At 39.4% G+C, this 23,269-nt stretch overlaps 1 long non-coding RNA gene and 1 pseudogene across 1 annotated transcript; both read left to right on the plus strand.

Annotated features, from left to right (window-relative positions):
- Positions 1 to 771: 771 nt before the first annotated feature.
- LOC112185270 overlaps positions 772 to 23,269 on the plus strand; it is a 112,119-nt pseudogene continuing 89,621 nt past the window's right edge.
- On the plus strand, positions 20,796 to 22,204 carry LOC121051886. Its single transcript, XR_005807375.1, has 3 exons — positions 20,796 to 20,960; positions 21,056 to 21,321; positions 21,473 to 22,204. It is a non-coding gene; the product is annotated as an uncharacterized LOC121051886 (long non-coding RNA).

Below are 23,269 nucleotides of genomic sequence, written 5' to 3' on the forward strand. Positions count from 1 at the left end.
GTATTCAACTTCTAATATTCCATGAATCAAATATTGCACACTTTCCTTTGTGATATGTGCAGGCTAGAGTGTTCAAAATATCTACTACACAACCTCCAGTGTCAGCCTCATACAGACAATGATAAACATCTACCCCATAAGTGACATTTCATTCCACATTATGTAGAACCCCTACTTCTATAGATGCTTTCGAGGTATGGTAAATCTCAATATGCACACACAAATGTGCTTAATTGTGGATCACCATGTTTGCAAATCTGGCATTGTTATTAAATAATGTGAAATTATCATAACATATTAAATTTGAGATATGATACAACATTACGTGATTGGCAAATATAATAGTACGAACGGAATTGTGTCCAAACCGGTTTTGATGGAAGTGTATTCCAACAAGTGACCAACCCCAACTGACTGACTATTCTTCACCTTATTTGTGCGCCATCCTACTTCTCATTTCCTTATCCTCCTTCTATACACAAAAACAGACCCTCTTGTTTCAGTAGTGCAAGGACTCCAATGGCAGCCATCATCTCCTGTCACTCCAAATTCTCAGGACCCAGCATACCCTTTAATGTTGGCACCCGCTTCCCAGTTTCCCGCAACCATTCTTCCCCCTCAACTCTCAATTTTGAATTTTTACCCCCCAAACTTTCCAAGTTTAGTCAGTCATGTCCAATTTCTCAGATTCCGTCCAAATTGGACGTTAATTCTGACGATCTAACCCACTTTGAAGCCTTCTAAGAACACATATGAGTTTTTTTTGTCTAAATGACCATTTTAGCCCTCATGGTTGTGGTTCTTCTTCCTATACGTTCTGGTTTTTTCTTCTTTCTTCCCCTCCAGAATCCTGATGCTCCCACTGCCGATACTGGCGCCAGTAAGAAAGATCACATCTCTGGTATTCCAACTCTCGTCCAAGAGCAGTGGAAAGAAAAGGAAGTTGCTGAGAAAGTTGTGTCCAAGAGGTAGCATTTTATTTTACTTCAAATTTGTTACTGTAATCAAATTTAACAAAATTATATTTTATTTTAGGGAGGAGCTGAAGAAGAGGGAGTTCAAGGAGGGGGAGCTGCAGGTGATCGATGGAATGGCGAAGGTTTCAATTCTGATTTTTCAATTTTCTTCTTCTTATACGTTCTGATTTTTCTTCTTTCTTCTTCTACAGAATCCTGATGCTCCGACTACCTATACTGGCGCCCGTAAGGAAGATTACATCTCTGGTATTCCAAAACAGGCCAAGAGGAGTTCGAGCAGGAGAAGAGGGAGATCGTGGAAGGGGTCTCCCTCTTCTCCTGCTCGAACTCCTCACCTCGTATATAATTAGGGATTGATGGAATACCAGGCATCCAGTCAAAATTGTTTATATTTTGAGGAATTTAGTGTTTGTATAAGTTTGCTCGTTGCTACTGATAGTTATTTATTACGGCCTTGGTTCTGAGATTTCCATCTTGTTGAAATTTATTGGGTTACAAAATATATTTATTTTTTAACTTTCCTTTCAATCCATGCATTTATTTGATTGTTGAAATTTGTCTTAAATTGTTTATATTTTGAGGAATTTAGTGTTTGTAAAAGTTGGCTCGTTGCCACTGATAGTTATTTACTACGGTCTTGGTTCTTAGATTTCCATCTTGTTGAAATTTATTGGCTTACAGAATATATTTGTTTTTTAACTTTCCGTTCATCCATGCATTTATTTGATTGTTCAAATTTGTCTTAAGTAGTTTATATTGTGAGGAATTTAGTGTTTGTATGAGTTTGCTCGTTGCCACTTATAGTTATTTATTATAGTCTTGGTTATGAGATTTTCATCTTGTTGAAATTTATTGGGTTGCATTAAATACACTTTTTGTTTATTAAAAATAAAGTTGATAATAAATATCAAGGGTTGAGATTATTTGGATCACTTACACCGTCGGTGCATAGAATAATTTCCATACAAAATATATTTGTTTTTTAACTTTCCGTTCATCCATGCATTTATTTGATTGTTCAAATTTGTCTTTAAGTTATTTATTGTCTTTGAATATTAATGCGCTTGCTTTTCTTCTTTGTTCTATTACTTTGTGAATATGCACAACAACCCAAGATTGGTATATCTCTTAGCTATGGGGTGACCTTCAACTTAATTTGTAATGAGTTTGTGCCGTTCCTTGATGTTCATGTTTCATGCGTAATCAGTTCCAAAATAGGGCCATTAACTTGTAATCGCTATAAAGTACCAAATTGTGTGCCAATTCAAAATGGAGAAAGATTCCTTATATGAGCAAATGTTTTGAGATTGTTGAGCTCATCATGCTGTGATTGTCCCATAATCTTTTATCCTAGCTCCACCACAACATTTGGACTTCTCTTCATCATTTCCTTCACTCCCCATGGCTGAGGTATTAACACTGGTTCAAATCTTTGTCGAATACTTGTTTTAACAAAGTGATCATTTCATCTCATTTTGTTGAAATTTGTTATCAGCTTTTCATATTGTTTGGAATTTATTGTTCGTATGTGTTCATATTAGTTATAGATATGTTGGGTTACTGATACTTTACTCAAAATTATCATTTCATCTCATTTTGCTGAAATTTGTTAGAAGCTGTTCTTATTGTGCTGAATTTAGTAGTCATATGTGTGTTTACTAGTTGACACTAATAGTTACAGTTTACGGTTTTAGTTCAAAGTTTTCCATCTTGATGAAATCTGTTTGGTTATTGATGCTTTTTTGAAGTTGTCATTTCATCATTTTGTCGAAATTTGTTATAAGATGTTTGTATTGTGCTAAATTTAGTATTTATATGTTTGTTTACTCGTTGACACTGATATTTCTAGATTACAGTTTGGTTCAAAGTTTTCCATCTTTATGAAATTTTTTGGGTTACTGATATATCTTCACATTTGTCATTTCATCTCATTTTGTTGAAATTTGTTAAAAGCTATTTGTATTGTGCGGAGTTTAGTGTTCATATGTGTGTTTCGTTGTTGACACTGATAGACTACGGTATTGGTTCAAAGTTTTCCATCTTTATGAAATGTTTTGGGTTACTGGCACTTATTCAAAATTGTCATTTCATCTCATTTTGTTGAAATTTGTTATAAGTTGTTTGTATTGTTAAAAACTGTCTGTATTTTGTGGAGTTTAGTGTTCATATGTGTGTGTCCTCGTTGACACTTATAGTTATAGACCGGTATTGGTTCAAAGTTTTCCATCTTTATGAAATGTTTTGGGTTACTGACACTTATTCAAAGTTGTCATTTCATCTCATTTTGTTGAAATTTGTTATAAGTTGTTTGTATTGTGCGCAATTTCGTATTCATATGTGTTTACTCATTGACACAGATATTTATAGACTACGGCTGGGTGTTTACTCGTTGACACATATGTGAGCAATTTCGTATTCATATGTGTTTACTCGTATTGGGTGTTTTCTAAATTGTGCAAAAGTTGTTTGTAGCTAAGACACACACATTAATCATTTTCACTTGTTTCAGCAGAAATAGAGTTCTTTTTCGATAAAGGAGTGTGTGATTTCAATAGCTTTGACGGTGGGACTAATAATAGGAGTTCCTGCATTGGAATTGCCCAACAATGCGTATGCAGCTACCCGAGTGCTGCCTGATCTGGCTGTACTGATCTCTGGACCGCCAATAAAGGACCCTGGGGCATTGTTGAGATATGCTCTGCCTATTGATAACAAGGCTATCAGGGAGGTACAAAAGCCACTTGAAGATATCACAGAGAGTCTCAAGATAGCTGGAGTCAAGGCACTAGATTCAAATGAGAGGGTAATACATCAAACTAGATCTTTCTTTGTGTTTATTTTTGGTTTTGTTGAAGGAATTAGATGATAACCGAGACTCTGCTTTGTATGTAGAATTTGAGGCAGGCGTCTCGAGCACTGAAGCAAGGGAAGTCTTTAATTGTGACTGGATTAGCTTAATCGAAGAATGATCATGGTGCTGAATTGCTTGGCAAGCTGGAAATAGGAATGGATGAGCTCCAACAGATTGTGGAGGATAAAAATAGAGATGAATTGCTAAGAAACAGAAAGAACTACTACTCTATGTTGGAGGTTGAGTATATGGTAGAAGCATTACTTTTGGCACAGTGAAGGTTTACTTTCTTATTTCATTAGGTGAACCTAATAGGCTAAAGAAAGATAAATAAATGACCTCCAAAGAAGCTCAATCTATGTGAAAATAAGAACTTACAAACTTTCTGCATGTCCGGTTCCAACTATGTAATTGATTGTGGGGTTTTAGCATATTTCACTATCTCACTTACATACATGTCAATATGTCATGGAGAGAATTTCCAAATTGTGCATTCACTGTCAAAATATTAAGCACCTACCATTTCTTATATCAGATGTCTTGAGTTCCAAAATGTTTACGTCACAAACGAGTCTGTAAGTCTGATACTGTTACCACAAGACTTTACTGCTGATGAGTAAATGTTAGTAATATGAGTGATATAAAAAGATTAGTGATTCTCAGTCTTAGGAGCTGGTATTGTTAACTATTACGAAAAGCACCACCCATCCCCCGATGATGATTAACTCAAAAGATGTTGAAGTGCATGAGATTGTATTTATAACATGTGTAGTCTCATATATACCTTTGTCATTGACTGCAGCTGAGCTCTTCCTGTGGAATTGGATTTCTGCAGTGTTGAAGAGGACATGGTGGATGGATTCCCTTATGAAGTTCCCGAAGAATACTAAAGCATGCCTCTATTGAAGGGGAGAGCAACTGTGGATATGAAGGTCAAGGTTAAGGATAACCCTAACCTTACTGACTATGTCTTTCGTATTGTCCTCGATGGTTACAATGCTCCTGTAACTTCTGGGAACTTTGTGGACTTGGTGGAAAGACACTTTTATGATGGCATAGAAATCCAAAGAGGTAAATTTCACAGCACAAATTTATATGATATCAGTTTGAGCGTCTTTTCTTAGTATTAACACTGATTCAAATCTTTGTATGATACTTGTTTTAACAAAGTGATCATTTCATCTCATTTTGTTGAAATTTGTTATCAGCTTTTCATATTGTTTGGAATTTATTGTTTGTATGTGTTCATATTAGTTATAGATATGTTGGGTTGCTGATACTTTACTCAAAATTATAATTTCATCTCATTTTGCTGAAATTTGTTAGAAGCTGTTCTTATTGTGCTGAATTTAGTAGTCATATGTGTGTTTACTAGTTGACACTAATAGTTATAGTTTACGGTTTTAGTTCAAAGTTTTCCATCTTGATGAAATCTATTTGGTTACTGATGCTTTTTTGAAGTTGTCATTTCATCATTTTGTCGAAATTTGTTATAATTTGTTTGTATTGTGCTAAATTTAGTATTTATATGTTTGTTTACTCGTTGACACTGATATTTCTAGATTACAGTTTAGTTCAAAGTTTTCCATCTTTATGAAATTTTTTGGGTTACTGATATATCTTCACATTTGTCATTTCATCTCATTTTGTTGAAATTTGTTAAACGCTATTTGTATTGTGCGGAGTTTAGTGTTCATATGTGTGTTTCGTTGTTGACACTGATAGACTACAGTATTGGTTCAAAGTTTTCCATCTTTATGAAATGTTTTGGGTTACTGGCACTTATTCAAAATTGTCATTTCATCTCATTTTGTTGAAATTTGTTATAAGTTGTTTGTATTGTTAAAAACTGTATGTATTTTGTGGAGTTTAGTGTTCATATGTGTGTGTCCTCGTTGACACTTATAGTTATAGACCGGTATTGGTTCAAAGTTTTCCATCTTTATGAAATGTTTTGGGTTACTGACACTTATTCAAAGTTGTCATTTCATCTCATTTTGTTGAAATTTGTTATAAGTTGTTTGTATTGTGCGCAATTTCGTATGCATATGTGTTTACTCGTTGACACAGATATTTATAGACTACGGCTGCTGTTTAAAGTTTTCTCTACCAGCGGTTTTTCTCTACCAGTCAATGTTTGCCACGTACCCCAGACCTAAATAAAAGTACAACAAAACGCCTTCTTGCAAGATGAAGACTTTCTCTGATTATAGATTCCTCTCTGGACTGCCAATTCAATTGAAGGTATTGTTATTGGTTTCAAATTTTGTTTCAGTAGATAAAAGTCAAGAAATTTTGAAAAACAACCTCTTTTAGGCTATCAAATGGACTTATAACCTTGTTTTCTAAAACTGTTCAAAAATGACCATTTCCAGAGTTAAAAAGTCATAGCTACCCTTAATCAAAGCTCAATTATCTCACATCCCTACTCTTCTTTTTTTCTTGATGAATTCTTCTTCATCTTCTCCAGTTTTTTTTTGACTTTGTCGAGGGGAACCCAAAGGCTTCCTCGGCCCAAGATAAACTCCTTCGGCGCATGTGAAATGCTCCAACTGTGCATTGCAGCACAGTGCCTAGCCACTTTTACAGTTTTGAGGTGAACCTAGGTTGGGGAACACAACCAACTAGGCAAGAACCACTAACCACTTGCAGTGGTTTCTTCATCTTCTCCAGTACACTATTCTACGTCTTTTATTTTTTTTTATGCAAGAAACATTCTAACACTTGTCCTCGTCTTCTTCTATTTTTGGGGTTGAATTTTACACTCCTACCTGACATTCACTCACTTCTAATGTTCTTATACGTATTGGTTTTTGTATTCTTGATTAAATATCCCTCACCTCTCTCTTTTCTCTTCCATATGTTCAAAACCAATCTTTGACTAATCTCTCTCTTCTCTTCGATCTCTTTTCCCCATAGACTATTGTGTTTCTCTCTATTACTTAAATCAATTAATATACAATATTTTGGAGTTTAAGTAACAACACATATCCAACCCATTCCTAAGAAAATTTCTAAATTATTTTATTTATTGTATAGTTATTCATATGCTATGCACCACATTAACGAGAACTTTCATTGCAAAAGAACCGCGATACTAATCCTTTTCTACTCAATAAAATCAGAAAATTATAGTAGAAGCAACCCAAATCAAAATCTTTGACACAAAAACAACAGAAATCCTAGACCATAATTCTTTTTTTATTGAAAAGGAAACCCTAGACCATAATAATTAGCATAATTTTGATTCGAATGTATTCTTAAATTGTGTTGAGGAAGTCTTTGTCATTGTAATTGCAGTAAACGTTTTCATTTGTTGAAGAGAATAAGAAGAACAACGGTGTGAGAAAAGCTTTGAGGGAGTCTATTGTGAGTGGGAAGAATGAGAAAATATGGAACTGTGTGTTGTAGAGAAACTGAATTTGAGAGGAATTTTCTGTGTATTCTCATTGATAATAGGGGCCTCTTTATATAGAGGATTACAATGCATAGAATCTCAATCATACAAGGAAAGTAATTCTACATTGATTAGGATTCTAGATCCTTCTAATTAAATCCTATTACCACTAGGTCAAGTAACTTAGAGTTTGGGCTAAACACAAATTAGGTTTTCCTTCAACACTCCCCCTTGTGTTGCCCAAACGCGGTGCTTCTCTCGTTGCCTCATTAAAAACCTTGCCGAGTAACAAAAACCCAGTGGGACAAAAATAACCTCGGTCGAAGGGGAAAAAGAGCACAACACACCCTTCACGATTCGAGACAAACATGTAGACATCTCCCCCTGATGTCTGCGCCTCCCCCTGATGTCTGCGATCATGGGAGTTCAGATAATTTCTGCAAGCCAATTCTTGCCACATGTTTCTCGAACGTGGTATTGGGCAATGACTTAGTAAACAAGTCTGCCTCACTATCCTCAGATCGAACCTAGTTCACTTTGATCTCGAGGAGTGACTGTTGTTGCTGATTATGCTTGGTGTTATCGCTTTTGATGTAGCCTTGCCTCATTTGTTCAAAACAAGTAGCATTATCCTAAATGCTCGTAGGCTCATCTGTGGTAGACTTCAAACCACAATTGTCCGAACATGCATAATTATGGATCCAATCCATATACATTCACGAACCACTTTGTGAAGAGCAATGATCTCTGCATTGTTCGAAGATATAGCGACTAGGGTCTAATATGTAGACCTCCAAGATGTCACGGTCTTTTCCCATGGTGAACACTTAACCGGATTGGGAATGACCATTGTGTGGGTCATATAGATACCCAACATCAGCAAAACCTCCCAAAACACATGTCGTTTTGGAATGGGGATAGAGAACGCAGGCCAGTGTTGGCGGCGTACCTGGTGTGTGATGGGTCCGAATCCATCATCTCTTTGTAGGGATAGAACAAGCCCATATCAATCATACATCTCAAATATCGAAAGATATCTTTTACACCAATCCAATGGCGTCGCGTTGGCGCAGAGCTATATCTAGCTAACAAGTTCATGGTAAATGAGATGTCCGGTCTTGTGCATTGAGCTAAGTACAATAATGCGCCTATTGTACTTAACTAGGGCATTTTTGCCCCTAGCGCATCTTCGTCATCATCCTTCGAACGAAGAGGATCCTTTTCAGGATCAAGACTACAGACGATCATGGGGGTGCTTGGAGGCTTGACCTTGTCAAAATGCCTAAGCATCTATCGTCACGATGCTCAAGTTCCAAACCGAGACATAATCGTGTTCTCCCAAAATCCTTCATCTCAAACTCAGATTTCAAGTGTTCAGCGGTTTCCCTTAACTCTTTAAGGGCTTCTAATGAAGATCATGTCCAACATGAACCGCGATAGAATCCGAAACTTGTCATAGAAACGCGTGGGCATATCCCTTCCCAATCAAGTAGTCACTTTAGTGAACGTTTCAACCTCTTTGTAAACGCGCTCCATGGTCTAGAACCTCTTGACTTGGGTAAATGAAGTTCGCCATGAACCTTCATGTATGTTCCGTATCTAGATCCCTATAGAGATACGTAGTGACCATATTTGTAAGCTGCATGTTCAGTTATTCGGAAACTACCAAACTGACAGGGTAGTGGAGTGCAATGACATCCATTACGAGAGAATATGTCTCATCGTAGTCGATTCCAGGGCGTTTTGTGAGAAACCTTGCGCCATAAGGCGAGATTACCATCTCTTTTTCTCACTACGCTTTCTAACGAAGACCCATTAGTCAACAGGTTTTATGTTAGGAGGTGTTGGCATCTCTAGCTCGAAAACCTTCCTCTTCGTTAGAGAATCCATCTTAACCTGGATCGCATCTTTCCATTTAGGCCAAAAACTCTCTACGTTGACATTCATTCATCAACGGAGCGTGGTTCGATATCATCGGACTCAGCAAACTCATGCGTAACTACATCATCAATTATGATGGAGTTTCTATCCCACGTCTCATGTACACTAGTGTAAGTTTCATAGAGCTCTATATTCTCAGGAATAAGGTTTGACGTTGAGGCGTCCCCCAACGATAACCATAACCCGGAAGATACTCATGAGACGGATTTTGAGTCATGATGATTAAAGGATTGGAATGTGCCAAAGTATCCTTCGAACCCACGGGCCTCCCACGCATCCTAGCTGGGGCCATGGCCTGTAACGCCAGAGTGCCACTCTCTTTGGCATTGGCGCCATGCCTACCTCCGTGTAGGGTGGCGCTACGTCCTCTCGTAGGGACGTCCTTCCTTGCAGGCATGTTTGCAGCATAATTGTGTGATCTCGTCACTTTAATAGGGATCAAGATGAGACATAGTGGGGACAGACCACGACAATTCCTGTCGTTCCTGTTGAACATTCGTGTTCTTATCTCCCCCTAACGACGGGAAGACTGTCTCATCAAATTGACATCCGCAAATCTAGCGGTAAGGAGATCGCCTAGCAAGGGCATTTAAGTGGCGGACGATTGTTGGAAGCGCAAATCCAACGTAGTTGCCCATTCGTCTGTAAGGACCCATCATAGAGCGCTGTGGCGGCGCAAGTGGCACATAAATGGCTCACTCAAATGTGCGTAAGTACAAAATACGTGTACCCAGTCACTAGCTGTAACGCATAGGTACATTGAGTGGCGTGAGGTCGTAGACGAATTAGCAAGGCTGCATGCGATATCGCATCACCCCAAGCGGATGTAAGAAGATTGGTGCGCATTACCAATGTTCGGACTACCATCGTAGTCGTTTTCGCGAGACCATTTGGGTGTGCTCATGGGAATATGATGTCCAACATCAGTCCCAAATGCAATAACCATCGAAAGTCTTCGATGTAAACTCTCTAGCATAGTCAAATCCAATTGACTGAATAGGATGATTCGGGGAGTGAGCCCGTTGTCACATGATATGTGCTAGGAGTGTAGCGTAAGCAGCATTTATAGGTGGACAATGGCACAACACGTGACCAGCGTGTTTGCGTGTCAACCAACATCATAAAATATTTAAGCGTCCGCAAGTTGGTTGAATCAATCCACAAAATCCCTACGGATTCTTTGTAAGAACAGAATGAGTATTGTCATATCCTTTGCATATGACGGTCTCAGTCCTAATTTCCCTAAGGAATGGGCTTTGTAAAATGAGCGAGGGGCCATAGAAGCAACCAATGAGGGTTTTGGTTAGGCCTAAGCGTCTGTAGCGCTATTAGAAGCAAAATGTGTGACTACATCTCCCATCATGGCGTGGGAGCCATGGAAATTAGCATATATGGCGCATGGCCACAAGGAGGAACAATCATGGCGTTATGCCCATGGTTGGTGCCATTTATGGCAGTATCTTGCTTCATGTTGCTCAAAAGATGATGTCCATGTGAAGTCTTTTGTAGACGGATCATCATATCATGACTAGGATGATCTATCCTATCGTGACAAAGCCAATATGTGTCTAAATCCAAGAGATCTTCTCTCATAAGTTTATTGGATTTAATAGCTCGAATAGTGACATAAAGTCCACTAGAGAGACACATAAACGTCTCTAAGATGCGTCTTTGTTCGCAATCATTAGGGGTAATGCAAAGGAACTCATTTCCGTTCTCTACATGCATTTTCGCATGGAATTCGTTGGCTATTCGTAGGGTACTATTTGCCCTAAGAGCGTAGAGAGTTTCTGTGACAACTGTAATCAAGGTGCCATTTGGCAAGTGGAACTTGGGCTATTCCATGTCCTTAAATTAATACGGATGGTCTAGCCATCGTAGTCACAAAGTCATATGCTCAGAATCAAAATTGAGTCATAATGAAAAGAACTCGAAATTTTATTCATAAGCCAACGAAATACATCATTGTTTCTATGATCAAAGAAAATCTAATCCAATAAAAAGGAATATGGCAATCGCCTACATCTCTTGGAAAATAAAAAGACTTAATCAAAATCGCCAATTTCTGGGTCTTGATCCTTGTAGTCTTCCACCCTTAGATCTAGATCACCATCTTGATCATCTTGTGCCATGTAATTTGCTTCCCTTGCTTCACGATACGTCTTGTATGCGTTTGCAACATTCTGGGGTGCGGTACATGTTTTGGCCCAATGTTCAGTTGATCCACATCGAAAACAAACATCATCATGGTCAGGCTCCCTTGATCGAGGCGCCATTGGGGCGCGATTTGAACGACCTATCCTCTTGGTGTCGTTACCACCATGGTCGGAGGCTCCGCCTCTCTCTCTCTTCACACGTTGACCTCTACGGTTCCGTGCACGCCTCTCTTGGCGATTTCCTTCCTCTTTAGGGCGAATATATGGACCAGAACGTCCAGAATAGTCCCTATCCTTAGGGTTTCGCTCCTTGCGTCCTCCATTGGGGGCGCGACTATAGTTAGACTCCGGAATATGCTTAGTTCCCACGGGTCTAGCATTATAGTTCTTCACAAGGATATTATCGTGCTTTTCAGCTACGTTCATGGCGCCAATGAGCTCATGAAACCTTGTGATACGTCCTGCATTTACATCAATCCGATAATTCTTTGAAATCATCAATGCAGAGACGGGGAAGGTAGAGAGAGTCTTCTCGATCAACATCGTATCAGTTATGGCTTGGCCACAATACTCCATCAGAGACTTGATACGAAGAGCTTCCGAGTTATAATCAAGCACAGACTTGAAATCACAAAAGCGGAGGCTATGCCATCGCACTTCTAAATCAGGAAGCAGGGAGTCACGAACGTTGCCAAATCGCTGCTCTAGTTCTACCCATAGCTTTCTTGGGTCTTCCTCATTGAGGTATTCATTTTGGAGCGCGTCATTCATGTGCCTTGTCATGAGAATTATGGCTTTAGCTTGTTTTGCTTCAAAAGCAGTAGCTTGCTCAATTGAGAGCACGTTCTGACCAGGCTCTTGGATGGTTTCCAGAATTCCATCAGCCTTAAGATGTTGGCGCACATCTCGGACCCACCTATGGTATCCTGCGCCAGTTGTCTCGAGTGGGACAAAGCTCAACTTGTTCAGGTAACTCATCCTGAAAAACAACACAAGATTAGGGTTAGTTTCGGAGCGAAAAAGGCTATCACGAAAAACTATTAAATTTCTGAGCGTAGTCGCTTCCAAGAAATTAGGAATTTTCTGAGCGTAGTCGCTTCCAAGAAAATCCAATTCCAAGAGGGGTTTTGGATTAGATCGAAACGACGATGTATATGGTCAATCGTTTTCTTCTCAACAAACTCTAAGTTTGGAGGACCCTACAAGCTCCAAGCTTGGAGTGAGCGCGAACCCCCACAGTTCGGCTTTTGGTCTCCCCTATGAAGAAGAAAGGGGGGTAGAAGAAGGGATGTTGGAAGTCCCCGAGAAAAGAAGATGAAATTGAAGGAAAAACTTCAAAAACAGGAACTTTTAGAAAAGTTTACCTTAAAAGATGGCCGGGGGAAAATGTCACCGAAAAATCGCCGGAAGTACTGTAGCAGCATACTGTAGCACGGAGTACTGTAGCAGACAGAAAAGTTGTCCAGAAAAGTCGCCGGAAGCCGGACAGAAAAGTCGCCCGAAAGCACTGTAGCAGCGGTACTGTAGCAGAGGTACTGTAGCAGCCGGAAGTTAATGTAGCAGACAGAAAAGTTGTCCAGAAAAGTCGCCGGAAGTCGGTCGGAAAAGCCGCCGAAAGTACTGTAGCAGCCGACTGTAGCAAAGGCACTGTAGCAGCGGTGGTACTGTAGCACGTTACTGTAGCTGCGGAGGTTTCTGGGATTTGAAGGCTACGATTATAGGGTTTCAGGGTTAGGGCTCGTGCTGATAACGTGTTGTAGAGAAACTAAATTTGAGAGGAATTTTCTGTGTATTCTCATTGATAATAGGGGCCTCTTTATATAGAGGATTACAATGCATAGAATCTCAATCATACAAGGAAAGTAATTCTACATTGATTAGGATTCTAGATCCTTCTAATTAAATCCTATTACCACTAGGTCAAGTAACTTAGAGTTTGGGCTAAACACAAATTATGTTTTCCTTCAACACTGTGGAAATTTAAGCAAAATTTAATAAGGATAATTGCGACTTTTTATCCTTTTAAATGGTTATTTTTCAACATGTTAGAAAGAAAAAAAAAAAAAAAGGTTATAAATCAATTTCAATACTCAAAAAAGGTCATTTTTCAAAATTAGGCTTCAACTTCTACTATCTAAAATTATGTATTTGTTCCTTGAATAGTTATCTGTTGCAGATTTTGAGTCTGAATATTCTGTACAATCTTAAAAGCAAGCTTACACGTACATATGAATGTATGATGCTTAGCATGCCACATGCATTTATTTATTTATATAAATGTGGTAGGATATGCCTGCATTGGAATTGTAGTTAAATCTAACTTATATGCCAAGAGTTTTGGTAAAGTCTTTGCTTCTTTTAACAACATGGTTGTCATCATATCATAATCAATTGGATTCTTATGCCAAGTTTCCCTTGCAACTTGTTGTTCTTAATTCATTAGTTTTGGTACTAGCAGATAAAAGTATTTGGTAAATGGATAAAAGTATTTGGTAAATGTAGTGTAATCTGTCATGTATATATTTGGAGTCTGTTTTTGGAATGGAACTGGAAATATTAAAAGATAAATCACTTGTTTGGTCGGTCTGGGGAAGCTCTTGACTCTTGAGGGTTCTTCAAGTGGTTCATTGAGTATACTCTGGCGGCTGCTGGTGTTTAATGTTGGGGTGACTAGCGGATCGAGTGAGGCTGGTTTTTCTTCCTGCTTCAAGTTTGGAAAGAAAGGCATCTCTTGATCAGTTAGCTTTCTAGGTTACTTCTTTTTATCATCTTCATATGTCAGTTCAAGCTCCTTCACGCCATGTTGTGGGGAGAAGGAATTCACAGTGGACTCCACCTTCCCCGGGTTGGCTTAAGGCTAATTGTGTTGGGATATATGATGCTTCAAGCCTTTCAGGTGGTATTGGGGTTGTGATTAGAGATAGTTCTGGCTCAATAGTGGGTGGTGTTAAGGTGAGATGGGTGTCAAACTGTCAAATCTGCAAACTGTTGAAGCTTTGGCTTGCCGAGCGGCATGCAATTTGGTGGATAGGTCTGGCCTTGCTCCAGTTGCCTTTGAGTCTGCTTGCCAGCACGTTGTGACTACCATCAACTCACAAGGGGTGAATACTTCTTTGCTGGGTAGAGTTTATGACGATATCTCCACTATGTTGGGGAGCCTTCATGGCTCTTATTTCAGCTATATTAGTCGGAATGCAAATAAGGTCGCCACTATGCTGGCTAGGTTTGCATTAGGTTCTAATTTTGATCTGTATTGGAGTGGGTCTGTCCCCACAGAAATCAGTGGCTTCATAGCCACTTTTGTTAGTGTGAGTCATCGTTCCCTATTAGGAATAGACTATAAGGGAATATATTTGTAATTACTTACCTTGTATGTGTTGTAGTACAGGAGTACACAATAGTTATAGTACGTTGTAGTACAATTGTAACCCTTTATATACACCACAGAATGGGTGTAATTAGATACAAGAAAATTCATTCTCTCAGTACTGTCTTATTTGACTTGGTATCAGAGCAAAGATCCGAAAGGGCTTTGTCTCCTTAATTCTTTGTTTAGGTCAAGACCGATCTTCGTCTCTTCCAAGACTGATCTTCATCTTCATCTCTTCCAAGACTGGTCTTCGTCTTGTCACAGGTCGGTTTAGACCAAATCTTCACCTGCAATCGTTCATCACCAAGACCGGCAGATTTCAAGTTAATTCCGGTCTGCTCAGATAGAATCCGCCTGCGTCAGAACCGCCGTGCGCCATCAACCATCGTGCGTCGTCCAGTGGTCGGTCTCCAATCGCCCACGATCCTTGCTTAGCATCCTCGCTCAGCGTCCGCAAGCCGCACAGCCGCGTATGATCGGTTCCAGCCCAGAAAAAACGATCGATTCCAGCCCTCTGATTCCAGCCCTCCGATTCCAGCCCAGAAAATGATCGATTCCAGTCCCTCCGATCCTCACCAAAAAGCCGGACGATTCCAGATCAAACTCGGCCAGATCGAACTCGGCCAGTGAGTCAACTCACTCAACTCGGTCAACCTCAAATAGGTTCAAAAAAAAAAAAAAAAAAAAAAACTATCTGTTTGTTTTTTTTTTTTTTGAAGACATCTACTCTTATTTCCGCTGCGTACTTTGGGCTTTGTGTATTGTTCCTATTTGTATCATTGCAATGGGTGGTGATGACAGTGAAGGTCAAGGTTCTAAGGCCAATGAGGTTCAGAAAGTTGAGGTTTCTTTTAAGAGCTCCGAAGGTGGTTCTTTTGGAGGTACCAAACTCACTGGTAACAATTTTCGAACATGGAAGAAGATTATGTCCGTTTTTCTTCGTGGGATACACAAGATGTGACATGTGACAGGAACAATCAAGGTTCCTCGTGAAGATGACATAGAGGCCTATGCTAAGTGGGAAGATGATGATGGGTTGGTAATGTCTATTTTATTTAGAGCCATGACTGATGATGTGCTACAGATGGTAGAGGAATGTGAAACTGCTGAGGCAATATGGACGACGTTGGGAGATCTCTATACAAATGAGTCTGATTTTATACAGGTTCATGAACTAATGTGCAAAGCTGCAGGAATGCAACAGAATGGGCAACCAGTGTCAGTATTTTTTACCAAGCTGAAGAATGTATGGGCTGAAATTGATCAGAAGCGTCCTTGCAAGATCAAGAATCAGGAAGATCTTGTGTGGTACCAGAAGGAGAAAGAGCTAGAAAGGGTTCACGTCTTCCTAAGGGGGCTTGATGAGAAGCATAGCAGTGCCAAGGGAGAATTGCTCAGAATGACAGACCCTCCTAGTTTGAACACAGCTTTTACATACATCCGCAAGGATGAGTCTCAGCAGGAAAGTGTCAAACATGCACAGGTTGAAGTCTCTAGCCTAGCCATTCAGGCTAAGTCACCTGCACCGTTTCTTCAGCAACAGAGTTCAGCCCCACTTCATCAGCAAGGTTTCCTGCAAGGCTTCACCAACCGTCCTCGTCCTCAATGCTCTTATTGCAACGATCTTGGACATGTTCGAGAGACTTGTTGGAAGTTGAATCCACACCTTAAACCTAAAAAGCAAGGTTATCGCCTTAAGGGGAAAGCGGCTGCAGTTCACTTGGTCCAAGAACCGGATTTCTATGGAGTGGCTGGCCAAGATCATCATACAGCAGGTGGAGCTACTCCTACAGCCTCTATAGCTGGTCGAGGTAAAATTGGTATGGCTTTACAGATTTCTAACTTTGTTAGTTCTGATACATGGATTATTGATTCTGGTGCCTCAGATCATATGACTTATGACAAATCATATTTTACTGAATTGTCTTCCCCATCCGTGTCCTATGTAACCAATGCCAATGGTGAGGCTTTTCCTGTGTTAGGGTCAGGGTCAGTGCGTCTTACTCCCACTTTAGAACTTCATAATGTGTTATATGTGCCTGACTTATCTCATCACTTGATATCTGTCCCACAATTGAACACTGAGTCTAAATGCTCTGTAACCTTTTATCCTATGTATGTGATTTTTCAGGATCTTCTCACCAGGGAGATAGTCGGTCGGGGGTATCTGAGGGGCCGGTTGTTCCATTTGGATCAGACATACGCAGGAGAGAAACCAGGAGCACAATCCCGAGCCGCTTTGACTTCGACTTCTGATAAGCTAAGTGAGATTTGGTTGTGGCATCGCCGTTTAGGGCATCCCTCTTTTAGTCTCATGAAGAAAACCATGCCTACTCTGTTTATTGGTGTGGATGAGTCAGTTTTACATTGTGAAACATGTGTTTTGTCCAAGAGTCATCGTGCTACTTATTCTCCTAGTCTTTCTAATAAAAGTGTTATTCCTTTTGAGTTGATTCATTCTGATGTTTGGGGACCTTCTAGAGAGCCTATTGTATCGGGTATGCGTTATTTTGTGTTGTTTATTGATGATTGTACAAGATTGTCATGGGTTGCTCTTCTTAAAACCAAAGATGAAGTCTTTCCTGCTTTTCAAACCTTTCGTAATCTTGTTCAGACACAATATCATAGCACCATTAAAGTCCTTCGTTCTGACAATGGGGGGAGTATGTTAATCATGTGTTCCAAGAGTTTTTTCAAATCCATGGGATTGTTCACCAAACCACGTGCCCACAAACACCAGAACAGAATGGAGTGTCCGAACGGAAAAACCGTCATTTACTTGATATGGCTCGTGCCCTTCTTTTTAGTGCTCATATGCCTAAGTATCTTTGGGGCGATGCTATACATGCTTCCTCTCATCTTATCAATCGTCTTTCATCCAGTGTCCTTCAGGGCAAAATTCCATTTGAGATTCTCGCCTCTCATGTCTCCTTACCATCCTTTCACAATCTTCCAGCTCGTGTTTTTGGTTGTGTTGCCTTTGTCCATGTACCCAAAAATCATAGGTCTAAGTTGGATGCTAGGGCCCTTAAGTGTGTGTTTGTTGGCTACGGTGGTCATCAGAAGGGGTACAAGTGCTATCATCCACCCACCAGAAAGTATTATGTCACTATGGATGTTACTTTCTTTGAAGACATGAGTTATTTCTCCTCTTCAGATACAGCTCTTCAGGGGGAGAATTCATATTTTGAAGAGCTATATCATGGAGAGGGGGAGGAATCAGAGGGCGAAGGAGAAGCCACACAGTCAGGAGGTATTTTGACGGATCCGGTTGAAACTATTAGCCTGCCTCCAGCAGTAGAAGCACCAGTTCCCATCACTCAAAATGAGGTTGAAGACACAACTGCCCCTCCTGCCATCGCTTCTACCCCTGACCCACAACTTCCTGGTACTGAAGATCACCCATTTGAGGTATGTCCATCCACTGATACTAGTAGTAGTGATTCTAATGTTGAGCCATATGTGTTACCACCTAGGTCCACTAGAGGTCAATCAGCCAAAAGATATGAACCTACTCTTACTGCCAAATCAACATATCCAGTAGCCAACTATATGTCCACTAGGAGGTTGTCTAAGTCATATGAATCATTTGTGAATCAAATATCTGCTGTATCAGTACCTAACAAAGTGCAGGATGCGTTGGTGGATCCAAAGTGGAGGAAGGCTATGGATGAAGAGATGGAGGCGTTGCAGAAGAACAGTACTTGGCAACTTGTCCCTCCACCGCAAGGCAAGAAGGCTGTAGGCTGTCGGTGGGTTTTTACCGTGAAGCATAATGCAGATGGATCAGTGAATCGGTACAAAGCACGTCTTGTAGCAAAAGGATTTACTCAGACGTATGGTATAGACTATGATGAAACTTTTGCTCCTGTTGCCAAGATGAATACTATTCGGGTTCTGCTCTCGTTTGCTGCTAGTTTAAATTGGCCACTCCGACAGTTTGATGTCAAAAATGCATTTCTTCATGGAGAGTTAGCCGAGGAAGTATATATGAGTCTCCCACCAGGGTATGTAGTTGCTTCTCCTGGTGAGTTTGTATGCAAATTGAGAAAATCTCTGTATGGTCTTAAACAGTCACCTCGTGCTTGGTTTGGAAGATTTTCACAGTTCATGCGGAAGGTTGGTTACAGACATAGCAACTCAGACCATACCTTGTTTCTCAAGCATCAACAGGGGAAGGTAACAGCTCTAATTATCTATGTGGATGATATGGTAATCACTGGTAATGACACTGTTGAGTTGGATAGACTGCAGAGACAGCTAGCTTCTGAGTTTGAGATGAAGGACTTGGGTGAGCTTAAGTACTTCTTAGGAATTGAGGTAGCCAGGGGAAGAGAAGGAATCTATCTGTGCCAGAGGAAGTATGTTCTTGACTTGCTAACAGAGACAGGTTTATTAGATTGCAAACCTCTTGACACTCCTATTGAGCAGAACCATGGTTTAGCTGAGTATCCAGATCAGGTACCTACTGATCGAGCTCGCTATCAGAGGTTAGTTGGGCGCTTGATTTATTTGGCTCATACCAGACCAGACGTTGCGTATGCAGTAAGTGTGGTGAGTCAGTTCATGCATAATCCAAGTGAGAGTCACATGGATGCTGTTACGCGAATTCTGAAGTACTTGAAGTCAGCTCCAGGTAGGGGAGTACTATTTTCTAAACACAACAACATTCTTGAGGTTTGTGGCTTCACAGATGCAGATTGGGCTGGAAATATCACGGACAGGAGGTCGACATCAGGTTACTTTACATTTGTGGGAGGTAATTTGGTTACATGGAAGAGTAAGAAACAGAAAGTTGTGGCACGTTCTAGTGCTGAGGCCGAGTATAGAGGTATGGCTCACGGAGTGTGTGAATTGTTGTGGCTGAGAAATCTGTTACGTGATCTGGGTTTCATACTCAAAAATTCCATGCAGTTGTATTGTGACAACAAGGCAGCTATTGACATATCACAGAATCCAGTACAGCATGATCGTACTAAGCATGTGGAGGTTGATCGTCACTTTATAAAGGAGAAGCTAGATGCCAAAATCATTAGCTTTCCTTTTGTTCCAACTGAAGAGCAACTTGCAGATGTACTTACCAAAGGAGTTTCCAGAAAGGCGTTTTATGACTCACTAAGCAAGTTGGGCATGGTTGATGTATATGCGCCAACTTGAGGGGGAGTGTTAGTGTGAGTCATCTTTCCCTATTAGGAATAGACTACAAGGGAATATATTTGTAATTACTTACCTTGTATGTGTTGTAGTACAGGAGTACACAATAGTTATAGTACGTTGTAGTACAATTGTAACCCTTTATATACACCACAGAATGGGTGTAATTAGATACAAGAAAATTCATTCTCTCAGTACTGTCTTATTTGACTACTTTGTGTACAAATTGATTGACTACTTCAATATATACTTTGACATCTTCTCCTCAAAAAAAAAAAGTTTGGAAAGAAAGGGCATTGGACAAGAGATTGCTTAGTTCCTTTGAACAATACTCCGCTTGAATTTGGTTTGCAAGCGGTGCATTGTCTTTTGTAATCTTCTTGTCTTCGCCTCGGTATATTTTTATTTCAACTATTTCGATCCTTTCTGTCCTCCCTTGAATCTAATTTTCTAGTATTGAGTTATCACATAAAAAGAATACTCTTTTAGGGATCTCTGTTGCTTGACAAGTGAATGTGGATTGACATGGTGTGTTACAATTATGATATAGCATGCATTGAGGTGCCGTGATTAGTGCTCTGAGTGACTTGGAAGAACCTTCATAAAAATTTTGTGAAAAGTTTTATTTATTTATTTTTATTTGTAAATCACACAGTGTCCTCAAATGCTTCCTAGGTCCAGAGACTAATCCGTGCTCAGAGATCTTGTCAAAACGCTAAATTTTGTGAAAAGTTGATATAGTATATGTGGAATGCCAGCCATGCTAAATGTCTTAAGCAATAAAAGTGTTAAAGACACTCAATCTTCTCCATTGAATAGCTAATAATATGGCTATAATGTTGTGCTGACTTGTGCATCAGTTTTGATATTGTTGTTAATGTAGTTTTATTGCTTCATGTAAAACTGTCAATACACTCTCCTACAAAAAGGGTCCTCAAGATTTTGATCACTAGGATAAGGCATTAGAGGGTGAGGGTCGCATTAGATACGAACAGCTATTGATAATTACCTGTTTCATGTTAAATAAACTGCAATAACATGTTATGTGCTAGCCTCAAAAACACATAATTTTTTATTTGTGCTTTGCTTAAACCATACATCGCTAAGTTTCTGGGTAAGGAAAGCTACGTGGACCATTACATTCGTGACTTTCCTGGCCTTTCTTAAGTGTATTTCAGAATTCAGATATCTGAAACATCACTTTTACAGGAAGATCCTCCAAGAGTATTCAAATGGCTCAAGAACTGTTTGCTGTATGGAGAATGGACATAACTCTGCTAAATATCGTGATCCACCATTGCGATGTAAAGAGGGAAAGATTTTCTTACATTATAGATTATTAACTGGTGCAATATTGCCACAGGATCATATATTGCAACAAATGAGGAACTCGCAGTTCTAGCAATGGTTGGGAAAAAAATTGCACTGCAACAGCATGATTTACTGCTTTCTGCATATCTCTTCCTTTCCGACATGTAAGGCTACAATCATATATTTCATCATAATTTATCTTATCAGTTTCTGTATCCTTCTCCTGTATATGTTTGTATAATATATGTCTGATATTATACTAGGATATATAATCATACATGTAAGGATCGCTTTTCTCCTGTATCAATTCTACAGGCACAGGCTAAATTTCGTTTTTTCAATATAAGGAGCTCTATATGTCTGCAACATGCTACATTTGCACCCAGTGACAATTCCATTTGTGGGTTCTGATACAAGTGGAATGGATCAATACTAAGTTTGAGGATGCATAGGCTGTTGATGGATCTATGACAGATGGTATGGAGTATATCTTCAACGTAGCAGACAGTTGAGATGTTGTCGTGGTTTGCTATTGAATGAGGTCATTTTTTGTTTTGTTTTTACTTTATCTTTCCTTCTAATATGCTATTAATTGGCAAAGAGACATTGTTATGGTGCTGTTTGCTGTTTTCAATTACATAACATATATAATCTATCTATGGGTGTTCCAAATGTGGATGTGATTACATATAGAATGTGTATGTCATTTGGAACTTTTGTGATGCTGTTCATTCAGTACCACTGCTAGCTTTAGTGTCTGATTATGCTGTAGATGTGAGGTTATTAATTTTTATTGGAATTTTGAGCACCTGTAGTAATGCCTTAAGTTTTCCTTAAGAAGAGTTTCTCGGCAATTTGATTTAGTTCTGCTGGATTGGTCATTAAATTTGAGCTTCCATCTTAAGGCCGGTATCCAGCTATTTATGATTACACTGTCTATGATGCAATTCTCTTTTAGTTTCTGTAGTCCCAAGTTTCTGTTATTCTAAAGTAATACTTGCTAAATTATGTGGGATGAGCATTCTCTTAGGTCTTAAGGGTCTACAACAATGGTGCAGAGAGGGAGTGATTATTGAAGTATTTTTTCAACGCACTGATTGAGGTTCTTATATATTGCCTTGTGATCTGGAGAACAAGAAACATTACAACTGCACCCTCCTATACTCCATAGTGTAGGAGATGGTTTGAAACTTGAACAAAATCAGGCTATTTTCGTGATTCAGGTGTTACTGGACACCTTATATGATTACATTGACTGTCATGTGATTTTCTGTCAATTCCTCTCTATCTCTTGTTCAATGATATTATCTTTCACATGAAATTTGTGCTATTCAGTTGGACATTTCAAGGCTTATGAGGAGAAGGAATAAGTTAACAAATTATCAGTGATTTTGGCCATGGCTTTCATGCTATATATTTTCTCTTTATATCTAAAGTCTAATTTCAGGTCAGGATTTCAGGCTCAAGTAGCAATCATACCAGTGTCCTCATTTTTATTTGTTTTCCATCTGTTGTGATAGGTGTGACCTCGTTATATCTGCAAATGGGAAGACGGAGTAAATAACTTCTGTTTTGTTGAATCTCTCTCTACAGAGACAACAGTTGAAAGGTCAGTAATGGAATTGAATGCATCTCTCTCTATATATATATATAGATATAGTATTTTCCACAAGTCTGAAGAGTGCATAAGTTTGATGCTTAGCTTAGACACACCTGACACTAACATGTATGAATTGTAATTTGGAATCAGTTCCTCTGTTTAAACTTTAAACACAAAACTCAACCCTATACTCATATTCTTTTTAATGTGAGAAACGTGCGCATATGCTTTCATAGGCTAAACACTTTGTTATACAAAGTTGTGACTGTGTAGAGAGCTTTGCTGTTCAATATCTTGTGTTACAATGATAATTCTCTCCCTAGGAAAACTGTACTAATACAAGGAGCTTCCTTGTAGATTTGATCACTTTGTGAGCACTTGAGAGAATGAGAGGCCTTGGAAGTTGGAAGTTGGAACAGGTGTACACTTTAGAATTCAAAGTATGCACCATTTCTATTGTCATGTCACTTGTTTTTATTCGATATTGCTCTGATCTAACTTTTGGCATAATT

Source organism: Rosa chinensis, chromosome 2, assembly GCF_002994745.2.
Source record: "Rosa chinensis cultivar Old Blush chromosome 2, RchiOBHm-V2, whole genome shotgun sequence".
NCBI lineage: Eukaryota > Viridiplantae > Streptophyta > Magnoliopsida > Rosales > Rosaceae > Rosa > Rosa chinensis.